Source organism: Vidua macroura, chromosome 3 (assembly GCF_024509145.1).
Source record: "Vidua macroura isolate BioBank_ID:100142 chromosome 3, ASM2450914v1, whole genome shotgun sequence".
Classification (NCBI taxonomy): Eukaryota; Metazoa; Chordata; class Aves; order Passeriformes; family Viduidae; genus Vidua; species Vidua macroura.
Genome location: NC_071573.1, coordinates 45,846,035 through 45,862,574, shown reverse-complemented (window position 1 = coordinate 45,862,574; position 16,540 = coordinate 45,846,035). Strand labels below are relative to the sequence as shown.

The 16,540-nt window shown below is 41.3% G+C and overlaps 1 protein-coding gene and 1 long non-coding RNA gene across 3 annotated transcripts in view; one reads left to right on the top strand and one right to left on the bottom strand.

Annotated features, from left to right (window-relative positions):
• Positions 1-428: 428 nt before the first annotated feature.
• On the bottom strand, positions 429-6,816 carry LOC128804509 (uncharacterized). Its single transcript, XR_008436097.1, has 3 exons — positions 6,305-6,816; positions 5,831-5,964; positions 429-587 (listed from the first exon to the last, which is right to left on the bottom strand). It is a non-coding gene; the product is annotated as an uncharacterized LOC128804509 (long non-coding RNA).
• A 135-nt stretch (positions 6,817-6,951) lies between these two features.
• Positions 6,952-16,540, top strand: part of LYST (lysosomal trafficking regulator) — a 77,355-nt gene continuing 67,766 nt past the window's right edge. For both annotated transcript variants that reach the window (XM_053972290.1, XM_053972289.1), the window contains exon 1: positions 6,952-7,005. The gene's annotated coding sequence lies outside the window, so the exon portion shown is untranslated. The remainder of the gene's footprint in view (positions 7,006-16,540) is intronic.

Here is a 16,540-nt window from a genome sequence, read left to right as displayed (position 1 = left end):
TGGAAATAGAACTATTAGATTGACAATCAGAAATCACAGGGAGAAATGCAGTATCAGCCTTATGCAGAAATATTTTAAACAGCTTTCTTTGTTTGTTTTTATGTAGCATTAATACATCAGTAAAAGTCATAGTCAGTCTGCCAGAAAATTGTAATGTTTTCCTCATAATTTATTCATAGTCTTGTGATTAATAGGTTTATGTGGTTGACCTGCATTATGTATTTTTCTTTTAAAAAAATCAACAACACGAATCAATATAGGGTTACTATTTTTGTGAAAGACAAAGTTTTGCTGCTGAGACTTTCTAATGTCACACTGACTATACTGAAACTCATATTTAAAGAGGTCAAGCCTTAAAAAAAAGGTTGCGGAAATATTGAACAAAATGGTAGAAAATATAATATATAATGTAATTAGCAGGTGTATAAATATATGTGATTTTGTGAAGAAAAATTGATATAACTTTCATAGAAAAAAAAAAAATCTCACAGCCTCTGGAGTTTTATGAGCACAGGAAGGAGATGGAAGTCCACAGTGAAGTCTCAGAAATCTGCCCCTGGAATTGTTTGGTTTGACATAGAAATTATCTGAAAAAAAAAGCATAGTCTGAGGTGAGAGATGGCAAATTCCTCTAGGTAGCAAAAATGAAAGTCAGCCAGAAAAAAATAGGATTTCATGCTATAAGTTATTGGGTTAAAATGGCAGGAAAAAATGCTGTCAAAGGAATCCCAACATTATGTGCAGAGAGAGAAGTCCTGAAAAGAGAAGTCCTATACTTGGGCAGAAGAGATCCCTAAGTTACGACAAACAGTTTTATAAAGGGCAAGAAAGCTGAACAAATTACACAGTGAATGGTTAAATATCCAGGGACTCTTCAGAGTGGAAAAAAGAAGCAGATGGGAGATTCGACAAGGAGTTTTAAAAACATGAGAAACATAGTGAGAAGGACCACAGAGTCATTATTCCCTCGTTCACAAAGCAGAAGAACTAGACAAAACTAAGAGAAATGGGTGGGTAAAAAGTTCCAAACAAATTAAAGAGGTGCTTTTCACCAGACATGTAATTCAACTTTAGAACACTGCAGGACTTGGTGGGTGCCAGAGGCTTGTGAGGGCTAACACAGCTACTGGACAAATCAACAGAACAAAAATAAATCAAAGTCTATAAACCATGAAGACACCCCATCTGTCCCAGGATGTTCTTGAACTGCAGACTGCTGCAAACTGGAACAGGTACTAAGTGTCACCGTATACGTGTTCTGTTCGTGTAGCCTTCTGCAGGCAGCTGATGCTGGGCTGAACAGGTCTGCTGTAACCCAGACTGGCCATTTTGAAGGTGAGACTGGAATCCATCAGGAAACTGAAACAGTGAAAAAGATACAGAAACAAAACATTGAAACAAAACCAGAAACTGTCCCCTGTGTCAAACTAAACAGCACTGAAGAAAGTTTAGCTGTCACTAGAATAGTGAGCAGTATCAGATGGTTCTAACCATGTCCAGGCAAAATAAATAGGTTTTTCCTTCTTGCAAGTGGGAAAAGGAGAGATACACTGGAAGCGTGAGAAACAGGGTGGAAGAATTCAACATAAAAGCTTGGCTAAGCTTTATCCAAATAAATATATACTCCTATCGCCCCTACCATACAGTTGATAGGGTTTGGACCTGCAGTTCCCAGAGCTACCATTCTGATGATTTGCTCCTTTAAAAATCAGATTATTATCTTGACAAATTCTTGGGGATAACCTTTATTAGGATATAAATGGATAAGCAAGTTATGACAGAAATTCACATCTGGAAACAAGGTCACTTTCAGGGGCCTCTGCATGCTCTTGTGAATTTTCTATTTTTGTATTGTTTGCTCTTCATAAAATATCTATCCATTCTAAACTCTGAAATACAATCTTAATTTTTCAAGAAGAGCAGTGCAAAAACTCAGAAATGGTGTATAACAGGTGAAATTGAAAATCTGCTAGGACTTCTCCACTAATAAAAAGAAATTTAAAAAAAATAATACTACTTTCTATGAATTACACAATTTCATAGCATTGATTGGGAAAAGATAATATAAAGCATGTGTGTTATTGAGAACTGCAGATATGCTTTTTGCAGTGGATAAGGAAGATAGCATTTTCCCATGGGCTGTAGATCCAGCTAAAGACAATGGTAGGCCTAATAAGGACATGTGAAAACTGCAGTCTGACATGCTTTTAATGAGATTTCATCTCAGTTTCACCTCTTAAAATGACTCACTTCAAGAACACATCCTTTGCCTGACTGATTGCTGCAGAACAGATGTGAGTTGTTAGACACATGACAACGTGTAACTGTAAGAGACTATGATCTGGTGTAATTCATGCATTTACAAGCCATGAGTAGCTGCAAATTGAGACTCAAAGTCCTGTCTATATGTTTTTAAACCATTTGCATTTCTCATTAGGCTTCTCTCCTTCTTTGTTGAGGGAATTATTCTAGCTTCAATCATTTCTGTATAAATCAAGTTTTCTTACATCATCCAAACTCACTTCACTAAAGGCAATTTAATTCTAGTTCAACATACATTGCAACCAGTGATTTACCTCTGCTGTTTTTGAGTAAACTTTAAACTGGATTAATTCCTTCTAAATGGAAAAGCCAAGGTGAGTCAAAGTAAACTCACTGATTCAAAACTGATAATGCAAGTAATTTTTAATTCTTTCATCTAGATTAGACATTGAACAAATTTAGGGGTCATACAATGTGTTTCCACCAGGCTATCTGGCTACCTCCTGTTCTGTTTTGGAAATGGGCCCTAGAACCATGAGTAAAAACATCCTGATGTCAGAGTATGCTGACCAGGAGTAACTACAATGAAAAATCAAGCATGACTGGAAATCAAGTCCTGCTTGCAGTAGGCAAACACAAACAAGGATTATAAAACAACTAGGGAACACTCTCCACAACTCCTGTGCTTTAAGCCACTTTCGGAAGCATTTAATTTCACCTTTGCTTTCTACCTACTAGTTAATGTTTTTCTTTTGTCTCTGGTCTTTCTATACCACTGTAGCTAAACATGAAGAATGCAAACATGAAGAGTGTTCAGCCTGTATTTCTTTGTCCTTGAATTCATTCAACAGCTTACTCTTCCAACATTGATCTAGAAGTGAGTAGATAATCACAGACTGTTTCTCCCCATTATATAGATAGACCCACACTCACTAATATATTTTTAATGTGTTTTTTTTTAACCCTTCCTTGATTCCCTAAGTGCAAAACTGCTTTTGTATTTTATTCACTCTTTTGATTTTTTTAAAAGTGTACAGGAATAAAAGAGTAATGTGCTTCTTTGGGAAAACAGACTGTTACTCATTCCTTGCTGAAAGGCTGCTCATCTCAGCTGACAAAAGATCCACAAACCACTCTGATTTAAGATCATGGACTTAGGACATATCACATATTATATTGATTACTCCACAGTTTAAATATTATTTTCATTATGTCATTAAAATACAGACAAATTTTCCAAGACAGGTACATACTCATTGGAAAGGAGAGACAATGAGACTGTAAAGGTGGCTAACAAAACCTACGTCTTATATTACATTGCCTTTGCAAGGCTTTCAGCTGAAACCTTTATGATGAGAGTAGATGGATCTTTATTGGAAAATGTCTAGTGGGTACTTAAGAAATTCCAGGAATTGACAGTGGCTCACTGAACACTAAAGTTTTGGAACCATTGATCTCAATCCACTCTCTGTGAACATTAGTACCACACACTGAAGAATTTGGGTGCCAGTGTGATTTGTGCAGGTCTCAGTGCTGCGGACTTGTTCTATTGCTCAGAGAACAGTAGGGAAATATCACTTATATTCTTGCTTCTTGCTTGTTTTTCATCTTACTATTCTCTCCATTTATGCTGAAGAGAAGGAATTATAGTAGAAACCCAGGAAGAATGATGCTGAAGTGACATTCAGGTACTGTTCGTAGGATAGAGGGAGTCATCAATGAATCAGTGATGCTAAGAAGAACCAGGCTTGATTTGAAGTTATTCTAGTATGAACTGGTGTTATTCTGCTCACTTTCATGGAGGTGCTGCAAATTTAAGTTGATGTAAATGTATGCAGAATGCTTAGTACTTTACTGAAAAACTCTGACTTGAAATTGAAGAGCGGGCATAGTGTTGCATCTGTGCAGGATCTTTAATTATTGTAATTATAAAAAAAATCTGCATGGCTGAAAGGTTGTACTTTGAAGCATTCAAGTGAGAAAAACATTATCGTTCTGATAAAATCTTTAATTGACCCTACTTATCTTTTGCAACAATATTTTTAGTCTAAGCAGTTTATAATAATTTTTTAACATACATGATAACTGTTCAGTGCAGCTCTACTTAGGCTATGGCATACTTCCCTTCTAAAGATTTTCGTAAATACCTTGTGAAGATTCACTCAGATGTTTTCTTGTATGTGATGGCAAGTTCTCTCCTGAAAACTCTTGTTTTCAGTAAAATTTATTTTACCAATCTAAAATGTTCATATTCTTTGCACTGTAAAATCTAATATTCCAAGGGTGAGTTGATGTGCTGTTGGCCATTGACTGCATTTTCATTGCTGCTGTTATAGTTTTGCTGTACAATTACACAAGGCAATGTACAGCCTGCTTGGCTTCAGTGGTCTCCTTGAGAAACTGTAGATAATGTGCAAACGTCAAGCACTGCGTTTGTCCTGTCCTACATCTGCTTCTGAGGAAAACTGGGCAGCAGCAGAGGGAACAGCAAAGAGCCTTGGAGGTACTGGCAGGCAGGAGTTTCATGGGAGAGGCCAATACAAAACCTCTGTCTTCAGGATGCTGTCAGCAGTGAGAAGGGACACATACATGCATTCATCGTCTGGCAACTGTAAGATCTGAAGGAAAGATAAAGTAGTAGTATCTCTACTTTTCAGTAAACAGGAAGTCCTGGTTCAGAGGTAGAAGAGACTTCTCTTTCTTCTCAGCTGCAGGAAGTAGAGAGGATTTGTGTGAGCATTATTAGGGCAAGGACTTCCTGAGCCTGGGTTTGGGAATCTTGGCTCACTTTCCAGTAGCTGCTGTGCCAGATGGGATGGGCTGGACTGAATCCTACCACATTCTCCAGGAGTTTAAAATAAACTGGCTTAAAAGTAGGATTTAATCTGCCTGAATCTGCCTGAATTAATCTGCCTGAATCAGCAGCTAACTGTCATCTAAACTCCAGGGCATCGATTGAACCACTTTTCCTCTAAGTTCTCTGTGGCCACTGAAGAGGCTTGGGTGCCTTTGAAAACCACTTATCTCTCTGAGCTTCTCAAGGGTGGGTACCTAAGCGGGGACATGGGGTGCCACTGGGGCTCCCACACCTGTGGGAGCTCTGTGACTGTGCTGTGTAACCCTGCTTAGCAGCAAAGCAGTGTCAGGCTCTGCTCCCTTCCTTCCTGTTCTATTGTGTTGTAATACTGGTGGTGCTTGCCTAGGACTGCTTTTCTTGAGGGATTTAAGCAATTTTTGAGTGCAGAAGTGTTGCCTAGGTGCTTAATTCCCAGAGAAAGGCACAGTTCTGGGGTCTGCACAGCTGGTCCTTGCAGGGAAGTTGCTGTCTTGGCTTGGAATAGAGATCTGTTTAGCCCAGTACCCATCCGACAGAGATAGCTTGCTCCCTGTCAATAAAGTGAACACAAACATGAACAAAAGCCAAAAGCAGGTGCTAAGGGAGAAAAATATGAAAGGTGGCCATAAGTAGATGCCAAGGGAAAAAGCATGAGAAGTAGGGTGTACAGGCAGATTGAAGTTTATATTTGCAAGACTTAACTGCTGTTACCTCGTGTCTATCTAAACTTACTTCGGCAGGTAGGTCCTGGGATCCTGCTGCTTGAAGCATTCCCAAGATCTGTCTCTGTCCATCGGTGTAATCCTTGCAGGCAGCCTGGCTTAAGTTTTACAAAGCCAATATGACACCAAGGTAGCCAGCAGGCCCTGGGATGATAAGCGAAATGCAATTACACAGTCCTCACCAGAAAAGGCAGCAAAGGTGTAGGAGGCCAATGCACCAGGGAGAGGCATAAGGATGTGAGAAGGATACACTTGTCCACCCTCTGTATGTACATTTTTTCTGATTTCAAGAATCAGGATGGTGATGCCAAAACTAGGCATGCATGAATATATTAAGCACATTCTTATAACATCACCTGTACCGTATTGCTCTCACTTTCATAAAATTACTGCGTGCCCTGGCCGTGCAAGGTGAATTCCTGAAGCAGGCGAGAACAGTGACATGCAGTCAAGGCTCACTATTTATTTATTTGCCTACGCGAACCTGTTGTGTCAGGGAGTTGATCGAACAGCATTCAGGGCAATCGTTTCTTCTGGGCATTCCAGCCAACAGCCAAAGCCCAGCTCCGCAGCCGGAAACCTGCTCCAAGAATTTATTCTGAGTACACACCGAAACAGAGCGCAAACCCTCCGGAGCCCTTCGTGAGCCAGCGCAGCGCTGCAGTGACAGCGGCTCGCAGTGACAGCGCCAGACGCCAGCGGGCGGATGGCCACGGATACGTGACACCCATGTAAAGGGCGTTTATAATGGTGACGTTAAAGCCGGGCAGGGTGGTGGCGGTGGTGGCGGTAGAGTGAAGCGGCTTAGGGGGGCTTCTGCCCGCTTGGCTCCCCAGCAGGAGCTGCAGGCCGGCCGGCTGTCCGTGTGGCACTAGCCGGGCGCTTTCACGGCCCGACCACAGGAGCAGGCGGAGCCGGCAGTCCCAGGCTCGCCGCTGCACTTCCAGGGGCGCCCTCGGGCCGCCGGCCCAGTTGGCCCGGCGCAGCCGCGGCGGCGAGCGCGGGGCGGGCGGAAGGCGCCTGGGCGAGCGGGGCGGGGCGGGCGCTGTGTTGCCGGGGAGACGGGGGCGGGCGGCGCGGCGGGGCCGGGCAGGAACCTCCCGCCGTGGGCTGCCGGGACGCTGTCAGCAGGATAAGAGGAGAGCGGGTGGCCAGGTGTGTCGGCTCTGGCGGGGAGAGGAGCGGGTAAGGGCGGGACGGGTACCGCCACTGCGGGGGGTTCGCCTGGCGGCACGGGGCCGTGGGAGGGCGCACAGCACGGGCCCTGCCCGCGGGTTTCGGCGGGCCGAGGCCCGCAGCCGCGGCGCCGGGGTGGGCTGTCAGTGGCGCTACCGCCGCCGTCGCCTGGAGATGCCGCTGGCGGCTCGGGGCAGCCCGGCGGCGGCGGCAGTAGTAGGCGGAAGGAGGTGGCGCGGGCGGGGCCCGGCCTGCCCCGGGGCTCCCCGGCAGCGGCGGCCGCCGGCGGCAGGAGGGGCGCCGCGGGCTCGGGGCCCGAGTATTCCCGGGGCCGGCTGCGGGCGTTCGGCGGCCCAGAGCGGTCCCTGCTGACGTGAGGCCTCGGCATTTGCTGAAAGGCGAGGTTTAATACCCCGTGTGCATGTCCAGACGGTGCGTGCGGGTTCTCCCCCGCGCCCTCCCATGTTACCGGGATGCTGTGCGGGTGAGTGATCGAGCACTGGAACAGATTGCCCAGAGAGGTTGTGCAGTCTCCCTCACTGGGGATGTTCAAGAACCGTCTGGACTCAATCCTGTGCCACGTGCTCTAGGATGACCCTGCTTGAGCAGGGAGTTTGGAGCAGATGCCCCACTATGGTCCCTTCCAGCCCAGACCCGTTCCGTATGCGCTGCCTGCGGTGGGCAGCGCTATGCGAGGTGCTGGCGCAAGGCGCTAACACAAAGAAAGCCTTTGCTGTCAGCGAGGCGTGTGTTGCAGATAAGGATTCAAGAAAAACAAATGAGGGCTGTGCACGGAAACTCGATAACACTGGCGGACGTGGAATATACAAGAGTCGCAGCGTTTCAGCACCTGAACTGCCCTTTTCCGAAAACATGCATCAAAATGGGTGGACAGAGGCACGATGGAAGCTCTTCTACATGTTCTTTGAGTGTGGGGAGAATGTTCAAAGATGCTTCTTCGAGAGAAAAGCAAAAATCTAAGAATTGGATATTGCTTGATATTACCAGAAGAACTAAAGAGCTACGTTTTTACTAACATCTGCAGTGAAGGGAGAAGGCAAGAAAAGCAAGTGCATCACTGGAAGTGAAAATAAAACTTCTTCTGTAAGAGAAAGCAGAGCAATTGAAGAAATTCAGAACAAAGATCAGATTACTAAATGTCATGGCCTAGGATTTGGAAAAGCATCTAATGTAGTTATTAATGGGACTGGCTAAAGAAGAAAATCTGGATGGCAGACTTTTTTCTGCTTTTTTTCTTCTTGCTTGTAGTGCTATGTGAATCAGTAAGACTTTGTTATAAGGATCTACAGGAAACTTGGAGCTAGTGACACAAGCTTGTGTACTGTTGTTGATGAGGTGGTGGGACAACCATCTGTTTTAGTCGTACATATCATAATCTTGTGCTACGTAGCAGAAAACAGGTGTCTGGAACATTTAACTTTTCCTGGAGGAAGGATCAGATTTTGCTTGCTTGGACAAGAGACCATGCCTGCATAGAGCTTTTATCATAATGGAGCTACAGTGTGATAAGGACTCAGGAAAATATTCTTGAGTCTCCTTTTTGCGTGTATGGTAGGCTCCCAGACCAGTAGTGCAAAGGACAAGACATCCTCTCGGGTGCTTTAGAAAATTTGTGGTTTACTGGCTCTGAGAGTTTCTGGTGGATTTTTTAATCGAGTGAATGCAAAATAAAACTGTTTTTATACACTATCATAGATAAGGAACAAACCTCATCTTTATCTAGGGGGGTTTTAATTTAATTGTTCTTCCTTTTTGTCCTTTGGACAGACACTCTTGCAACCTAGAAGCATATAGCTTTCAATGCTTTATTTTTAAATTCAAAGCCAATTGCTAAAGGAAGTCAGTTTCACTTGGTTTATAAGACTGCATACAGATTTCTTAAGATGAGCTTTTTTGATGTCACTTACTTCTTGCCTTCCCTTTCTCCTTGCCCTGTGAATTTTTTTAACCATACTCAAAGACAGCTTTCCATCAAAAATGTTTGAGTGTAAGAAGTTTTTCTGTAAGGTTAATAACCATTTCATTAAGATTCTTCTTTGATGCTTCTTTTGCTTCCTTCTTTCTTGTAGTCCCTGGTACATTTTCCATGTGTCACCACATCAGTTATTAGTGCAGCTTAAGATAGTAGGGAAGGAGTCTGTGAGTACTTTGAACAATAGTGCAGGATGTATTGGAAAGTTAGACACTGGATATGTAAACGCTGGAAAAGAGAAACTGCATTCTTAACACTTTCTGTAAGTAAGTCACTATTTTCATATAGTTCTCTTTGTAGTTGAGCTCAAAGAGCATAAGCAACTACTGTGATTCTCTGTACAAGTACTTAAGGAAGTTCAGCTCTATATTTCTACTGTCAGTGATTTCTGTAATAGACCATGGTGATTCCTTATTAGTATGAAATTGTACACCCTTACAGCTGGTCATTTAATATTTCCTTTGTATTTGCAGAATTTTGCCATTGCCATAGTAGTCTCTTTTCAAATAAGAATATATTGCCTATGGAGGAAATCTGAAGCAAAACTAGATTTGATACTTGTCTTTTGAGGATAGAAAAGAGCAAAGGGAATGTAGGGTGAAATTATTATTTTGTAAGAGGATTCTGCTGTACCCAGAAGTGCTGTCCAGAACATGCCTGCTTGTCTTCTGTGGGTGAATTTCAGTTCTTTTCAGTGAACAGCTGTCATTGACAAGACCACACTAATACCCGTTTTATTCCTTTTCAGGGAATTGTCAGGCTTTGATGGGCTTCCTTAGCTAAAAACTGTAGTAGCTATTGCATGAGTTATTGCTACTCCATCTTTTTTGCTGTGTTTGTTGGAAAATTGGATGATATTGTTAGAAAAGGAGTGTAATGTGCAGTGGAGAGAGGCCTTTATGTATATATGCCTGGAGTTACTTTGTCTTTTGCTTTCTTTTGCAATTCAGAGACAGTTGTGAGAGTATCAAGTACTCTGGCAAATTATTGCTTGCTGAAGGTTCATGGGCCTTTAGATAGTATCAAATAGTTAAGCTGGTGTCATCACAGCTGTTGGTTCCTGTGACAGCTCTCATCTGAGGATGGTACACCTGGGACAAGATCAGGTAGAAGAGACTTGAGGTTCTTTCTGTTGTGTGATTTGGACTGGTTTGTCTGAGCTTGCTAAGCTGATTGAGCAGCTTGTTACTGCTGAAGGAGGAAATCTCCCTCCTGTGGCCTTCCCTTCACTGACAGTGACAGCTGCCTGATCCCTCAGTATGGCAATTCAACAGCAAATCCAGCTGAAAAAGCTAGTTTTCTGCAAAGCTGTTGGGGTGGGCCACATGAAGAAGGAGCTGGATGAGTGCAGTGCTGGAAATAAAAGGAAGAGAGGAATTGCTGGGGAAAAGCAGAAGCACTTTCTTGCTAGTTATGTGTTGTCAGGTGGGCTGAGCTGTCTTGTATAACTCTACCCTAGCTGCATTTTGGGAGATGGGGGCTTTTACTGAGGTTCAACAGTGTTTCGATTCAGCTGTCATGGTCTGTTGAGAAGAGCTAATAAAGCAGCGTGTGTGCGCCAGATCAGGTTTTCTTTCCCTCTGTTTACATTCAGGTCTTGCATTTGATCATGGCTCTCAGGGACTTGGAAATTAGTGCAAGGTGAAGTCTTGCTTCCAGATGGAGCACTCTATGCAGAAGTGATACTGGAATGTGTGATGGGAAAGGAGAAGGCTGTGTGTAAGTTTTTTCTTGCTGTAAGCTATTAGCTCTTTGATTCATATTTGTAGCCTGGGGTCTGATTAAAATCTTTTTATGGGAAGTCAGGTTTTTTGTACCAATTATTTAAGTAGAAGTGTGAGTCTTCTCAGTGTGATTTTTTGGTAACTGTGAAGATACAGAATAAATCTGATGCTGAGTAAGAAAGCAAGATGGAAAAAACCCTGTGAAATTCCTTAGCTTATGTATGTTGGAAAGGGATAGGTGTGTAATACTGTCGTCCATGTGATGGTGAAGTCCTGGAATAGTGCTGTGTCTTGGTGTCTGTACCTGCTGGAACTTCTGTTGTATCTTTGTTTTGGATATTTCTCTAATGTTCCCCTAGGTTTTTTTTTTCAGTCACTACTGTGCATTTAATCTTCCTTCATATTCTGTACCTCATGGATTTTGTGATTTTGGTGTGTTACAAAGGAGCCAGGGCATCTATTCTTCTGCTTCTGTCTTCTGTTTCTTAGTCAGCTTCTCCCCCATAAGTAAGTCCATACTGCCTGCTCTTATTGTGGGTGAGGTTTTGCAGTAACCATGCTGTGGGAAGCACTGAAAGGGCTGTCTTCTGCACTTCTCAGCTTGTGTAGCTTCCTGCAGGCATCTGGGGCTTGCCCTGTGACGCTTGTGTTTGTATGGGGCTGTTGAGCCTTGTGGTACTGAGGCACTGTGGGAATTACTCTCACTTACATTATGAAAGAGCTTTTCTGCACTTCCTGGATAATTTAAAAGGTGGGAAGTGGAAGGCAAGTCATGAATAGTAGTTTATGAGAGATGGTAGAAGACTTGTGCCTGTTAGACTGTGTCTGTTAGATGCATGCTCAACCACTCTGACAATCTCAGCTAATTCTCATGTTTATGAATTTTTTGCTCTCTTTTCCTGCATCTGAAAGTTGAGCTCCTTGGCTTCAGTTATCATCATGCTCCGTGGAGAAGTATGGGAGCATGAAGTACTAACTGTGAGGTGAGAGGAGGGAGTTTCTGATTTTTTTCAGCTTTTGGCAGTAGAGAAAAACTTTTCTGTTCTCCCAAGAGAAAATTGGAAAGATGAAATGTTAGGAGGAATTACTGTCTGGTATTGCCAAATGCAAGGATTTGTTGGAAGTATTAAAACTGATGTTAACTTCTGTGCAGTTTTATTTCAGCAAACACTCGACATCATCTATTCTTCTGTAGTATTGTGGAGGCATTTACCAAAGATTTATGTTCTTTGGGGGAATAAATGACAAAAAAAAGGTAACTAGATCTGTTAACTTCAGTAAGCTACTGATTTGATAGACCTTAGTGTATTAACTAAAAGATGAGGAAAGAGTAACGGAAAGAGCAATCTGAAGGAATGAATAGCTCTCAATGCCTTAATTCTGGAAAAATGTGAATTAGTAAGGAACATATTTAAGATTTAGAGCAAGAAATATTCCTGATAGTTTATAATTCTGTTGCAGGACCTGATAAAAATCCAGCAATATAATTATTGTTAAAAGATTTCAAAAGTTGACCTCTGTCCAGTTTTGATTCACCAGTTTAAACAGACACTGATATAGTCTTAAAATTAACCAAAGCAGTGCTAGTCTTTCTGTTGGAAGGCAAGAAAGTTTAACAGTCCTAGTTTCCGAGACTTGAGATCAAACGTTATGTTTTGCTGTAGAGAAAACAAAGCAAAATCCCTCCAGTGTAAAACTGTGTGCTACATGATTATTATCATTTTTCTTTGTATTACTTGCATCTTTTAATGATACAGGAAGATTTGAGTCAGTGAGAAATGTGTAGTTTCATATTTTATTTGCATGTTTCAATTAAGGAGAGATCTAAGGAAAGCAGAAAACTTCCTTCATGTGTCTGAATATCTAGTGGAAATGCTGGGGGGGGGAATGTGTGGGAGTATTTTCCTCTCCAGAAGGTACTCCTAATTACTCCAGGACTATTTTTAGAAGCCTAAATTACATCAGTTACAAAGCCAATTTGATTGTTGGAGTCCTGCTAAGTCCTTAGCATTTGCAGCAAAAATTATCATATGATGTTTGCTTACTGAAAATGTTACTTGGCTCCATATGCACCTTCATCTGGCATACTCCTTGCATCTCAGTAGTGTAAAATATTTCTACCAAAGTATTCATGAATGATACACATTTATAATTGGGGACTTCCTAGTTTGGCACTATTTTTTTCTTTGTATTGTGGATGGATTAAAGGTTTACTCTGGTGATTCAGCATTTTGTGAAATATTTGCCTATCTAATAATAGGTATACCGGGAAACGTCATACTTTTGGTCACTATTATATGTAGTAAAGTGTAATTATTAATTATAATTTTTCTGTTGGAGTCTGTACTCCTTGACTAATTTGGAGTGCTGTTTAAACTTCAAAAATAAGTTAAAAATCCTAGCTATTCCTTATTTGCATTCCCATTGGAGAAAAGCTACATAAAGTGAGATGATGTGAGTCATTTTGTCTGTAGTTGTCTGGAATGTTGACTGGGTTGTCTGGGTCCCGTTCAGTGCATGAGGGGCAGGTGAATCAAATGCCTCTTTCTTGTAAAGCCTGGAAGAAATATAGGGTCTGCTTCCCTAACACCACTGAAGCTGTTTTCACTTTGTAAAGAAGCTGGCACACTGAGCTTAACAGGAATAGCAGTATATGTCATTCTCGGATATTTGGGTAACTTTTTAAATTGCCACTTCTACAAATGTTGACCTGCTGTTTTGTCTGCATCTGACAGCTAATAGAAAATACCAACTTCACTGATCAGTTTTAAAGCTTCAGAAGTGTAACTAGGCTTCAGCCCTTTAATGGCTTCTTTAAAAAAAAATCCTCTGATAATTGATCTTCCCCTCTTATTTAATGGCTCTTAGTGGGTACTTTAGTCACAATGTCAAAACTTATCTTAAGCACTTTGTAGTTTTAATCCTCTCACTACTAAGCTTTCATTTAGGATAGCCTTTACTCATTCATATTGCTTCAACAACAGTGCCTCAAGCACTCAAGAGTGCTCAAATCTTTACTTCTTCTCTTTCTCCAAGCATGGGTACAATCCAAGTGTATAAGATTATAAGTTACAAAAAGTTTTGTATGCTCCTCTAGATCACGGCTTGAGCAGACATTTGTTGTTCAAAATGCAGGGTGGTCTGCATACTTGTAATGTGGCCCCAGCTATAGTCACAGATACCACCCTATCTCCAGTAGTGTGGATTAATGTAAGAGCATATCACAAAGTCTGCCTGGTCATGCAGGGCTGGTTTCTGTGGGCTCAGTACTGGAGACAGTGGCACTGAACTTCTGACCTACCTGCCGTGGTAGACTGCTGCTTTCCTTTCAGTTTGCAGTCTGTAGAAGTTAGTCTTGATCTTCAGATTTAGTTGTTAGTGTGCAGCCATGACTGTTAAGGCTTGCTTGTAGTCTGGTCTGCAGTTAAAGTATCAAACCTAAAGTATGGAAGAAGGTATTTAGAAGTATTACTTGTATGTATTTTAATGTAGGGAAGAACTTGTTAGCACTCTGACTAATGTTCAGAACAAGCCTCACTTAGGAGCATTGCCTTGCTACTGCCGTATGTTTTAAAGATAATCTTCATCCTTGATTTTTCATTTGTAAGAACTTACTGGTCTTTCACAGACTCCATCTTGTGGTGGAATATTTGTCAATTCCTTCCTTTAGCATCATGTGTTTGCAGAGGTGTTGGCCGCTGACATTTTAGATAAGATCTGAAAGAGATCCTAGTCTTCAAGCCTGCTAACAAAGCTTGACACCAGCATTTTCATGGTATTGGTAGCAGCATTGTATTCTTTAGTGCTTTTTAGCTGATGTCCATGATAGCAGCTCTGTTTTTGACAGAGTTAGTGCTGCAATTATTATCTTTGAAGTCTCCCAGCTTTGCCCATGCCTCTTGTAAGGAATGCTTGTATGCAGTGGTCTGAAATATGAAAATTTTAAATGAACTTGGATTTAAATGAATGGATTTAATTTGGTAACAGCTATGTTATTGTTAATGACTTTGGATAGTAGAAGACCACAATCTTAGCATAAACTTGAGTATAGCATACGTACAGGGCTAATGTATAACTTGAGTGTAGGTGGTTGTTTGAGAGCCTGTCTTTTGTTAGTGTTGTACTTTTTATCTTGTTAGATGAATCATCTCTCATTTTTTTCCTTGATTTCAGGCTTGACAAGAATGTATTCACAGGTGGTTCACATTGTTTGATGACGAAATTAAAATTCCACATGGAGTTGAGAAGCTGTCTCAAAGCATTTGTCTAATATGCAGCTATCCTGTGGGATTCTTTGCCATTAGCTCTGTCTCAGTGGTATTTCCCCCTGACTCAAAAGGAGGAAATTACTGATAATCTGTTAACTTGTAAAGGAATACTGTTCTTCATAACTCAAGGCAGCAAATCTGCTGAATTTTAGCAAGAAAAAATGTCCCAAGACAATATTTTGGAAACTGTTGAACAGAAAAACATGAACTGGGGGGTGTGTATTGTTGTATGTAAACAAGAATAATGTGTACATGTTAATCTGAGATACCTCTGAGTTATGTTTCTATCCTTTAAAGCTGGTTTCACCAATAGTTATGCTACACAAGTGAAATTCTTGAAACATTACTTCTTCAAACAGTTATGCTAGGGGGAGCAGACATAAACACAGGTCAGAATATATGGCAGGAAGCCGATTAAGTGCTAGTAAATACATTATAGATTATGTTTTGAAAGAATACATTGACCAAGTTTTGGAAGTGTAATCTGAAGCCATCTTCGTGCCCAAAGACATCACTCATGAGTTTGATGTCAAAAAAATCTGAGGCCTGAAAATCCATGCAAAATTATAATTTGTGAGTAAGCAAGGGTTTGGCTTTTTCTTGTCACTGTGTGGTACACCACAGGTCTGGGTCTTGATCAGAATGATGACAGCTCTGAAACTCTTTCTGACCTGCCTGCACCTGCTGCAATGCCTCTATGTATCTCAAAATGTCTGTACCCTTGGGTATGTTTGCTGAGTTGATTTTATAAATATATATATGACAGGTATTTTGGAAAGCAGCCGTTTCTTTTACTTGAACAAACCTGGCTTATTACTTGTCTAATCTCATTTGATTTTTCCCCTTGGCATTCCTATTCTACATGGGGAATGGCTAGTTTAGCCATCACATCAGCGTTCCCTAACCATACACAGTATGAAAATGCGTATTTTTATTTCTTTAAGGACTGCTTTTTTCAGTAAGCACAGATAATTCCTTTAAATCTTTCTTTTTTTCAGTGTAAGATACAGTGCTTGCACATCCACAAGAGGTAAACATTTTCTAGTTCTCAGGTTGTATAAGCATTGAGCTTCATGAATTAAATCTTTAATACCATGGCAGTAGAACACAAGTAAACAAGATACTTATGGAAGGCTTACAATACTTGGAGAAGCAAGATTCTCAAACTTCAGGTGCTGCAAGATAAACATCCCTCTTACGTGAGATGGGAGTTGATACATAAAGTGGCAATATTAAGATTATACAGACATAAACACACTTGTGTATTCTGAAACATCATTACTCTGATAGTTTCACCATACTTGTGAGGGTTCATTAAAATAATACTTGTTTACTGTCTTGTGCACTTGACAAACTTCCCTGGCTCGTTAAAAGGACAGTGCATGTGTTATTTATCCAAACATACCAAGCATTTTTGGTTTTCAACTTTTTCTTTGCTCTAGGGGAGTCTCTGAATAACTTGTTCAGAAATAATATTGACCTAGTGAATTGTGTAAGGCTTAAAGCTGGTTACTGAACTCCTTGATGATATCAAAGACTTGGTCAGAAATAGCACAGTG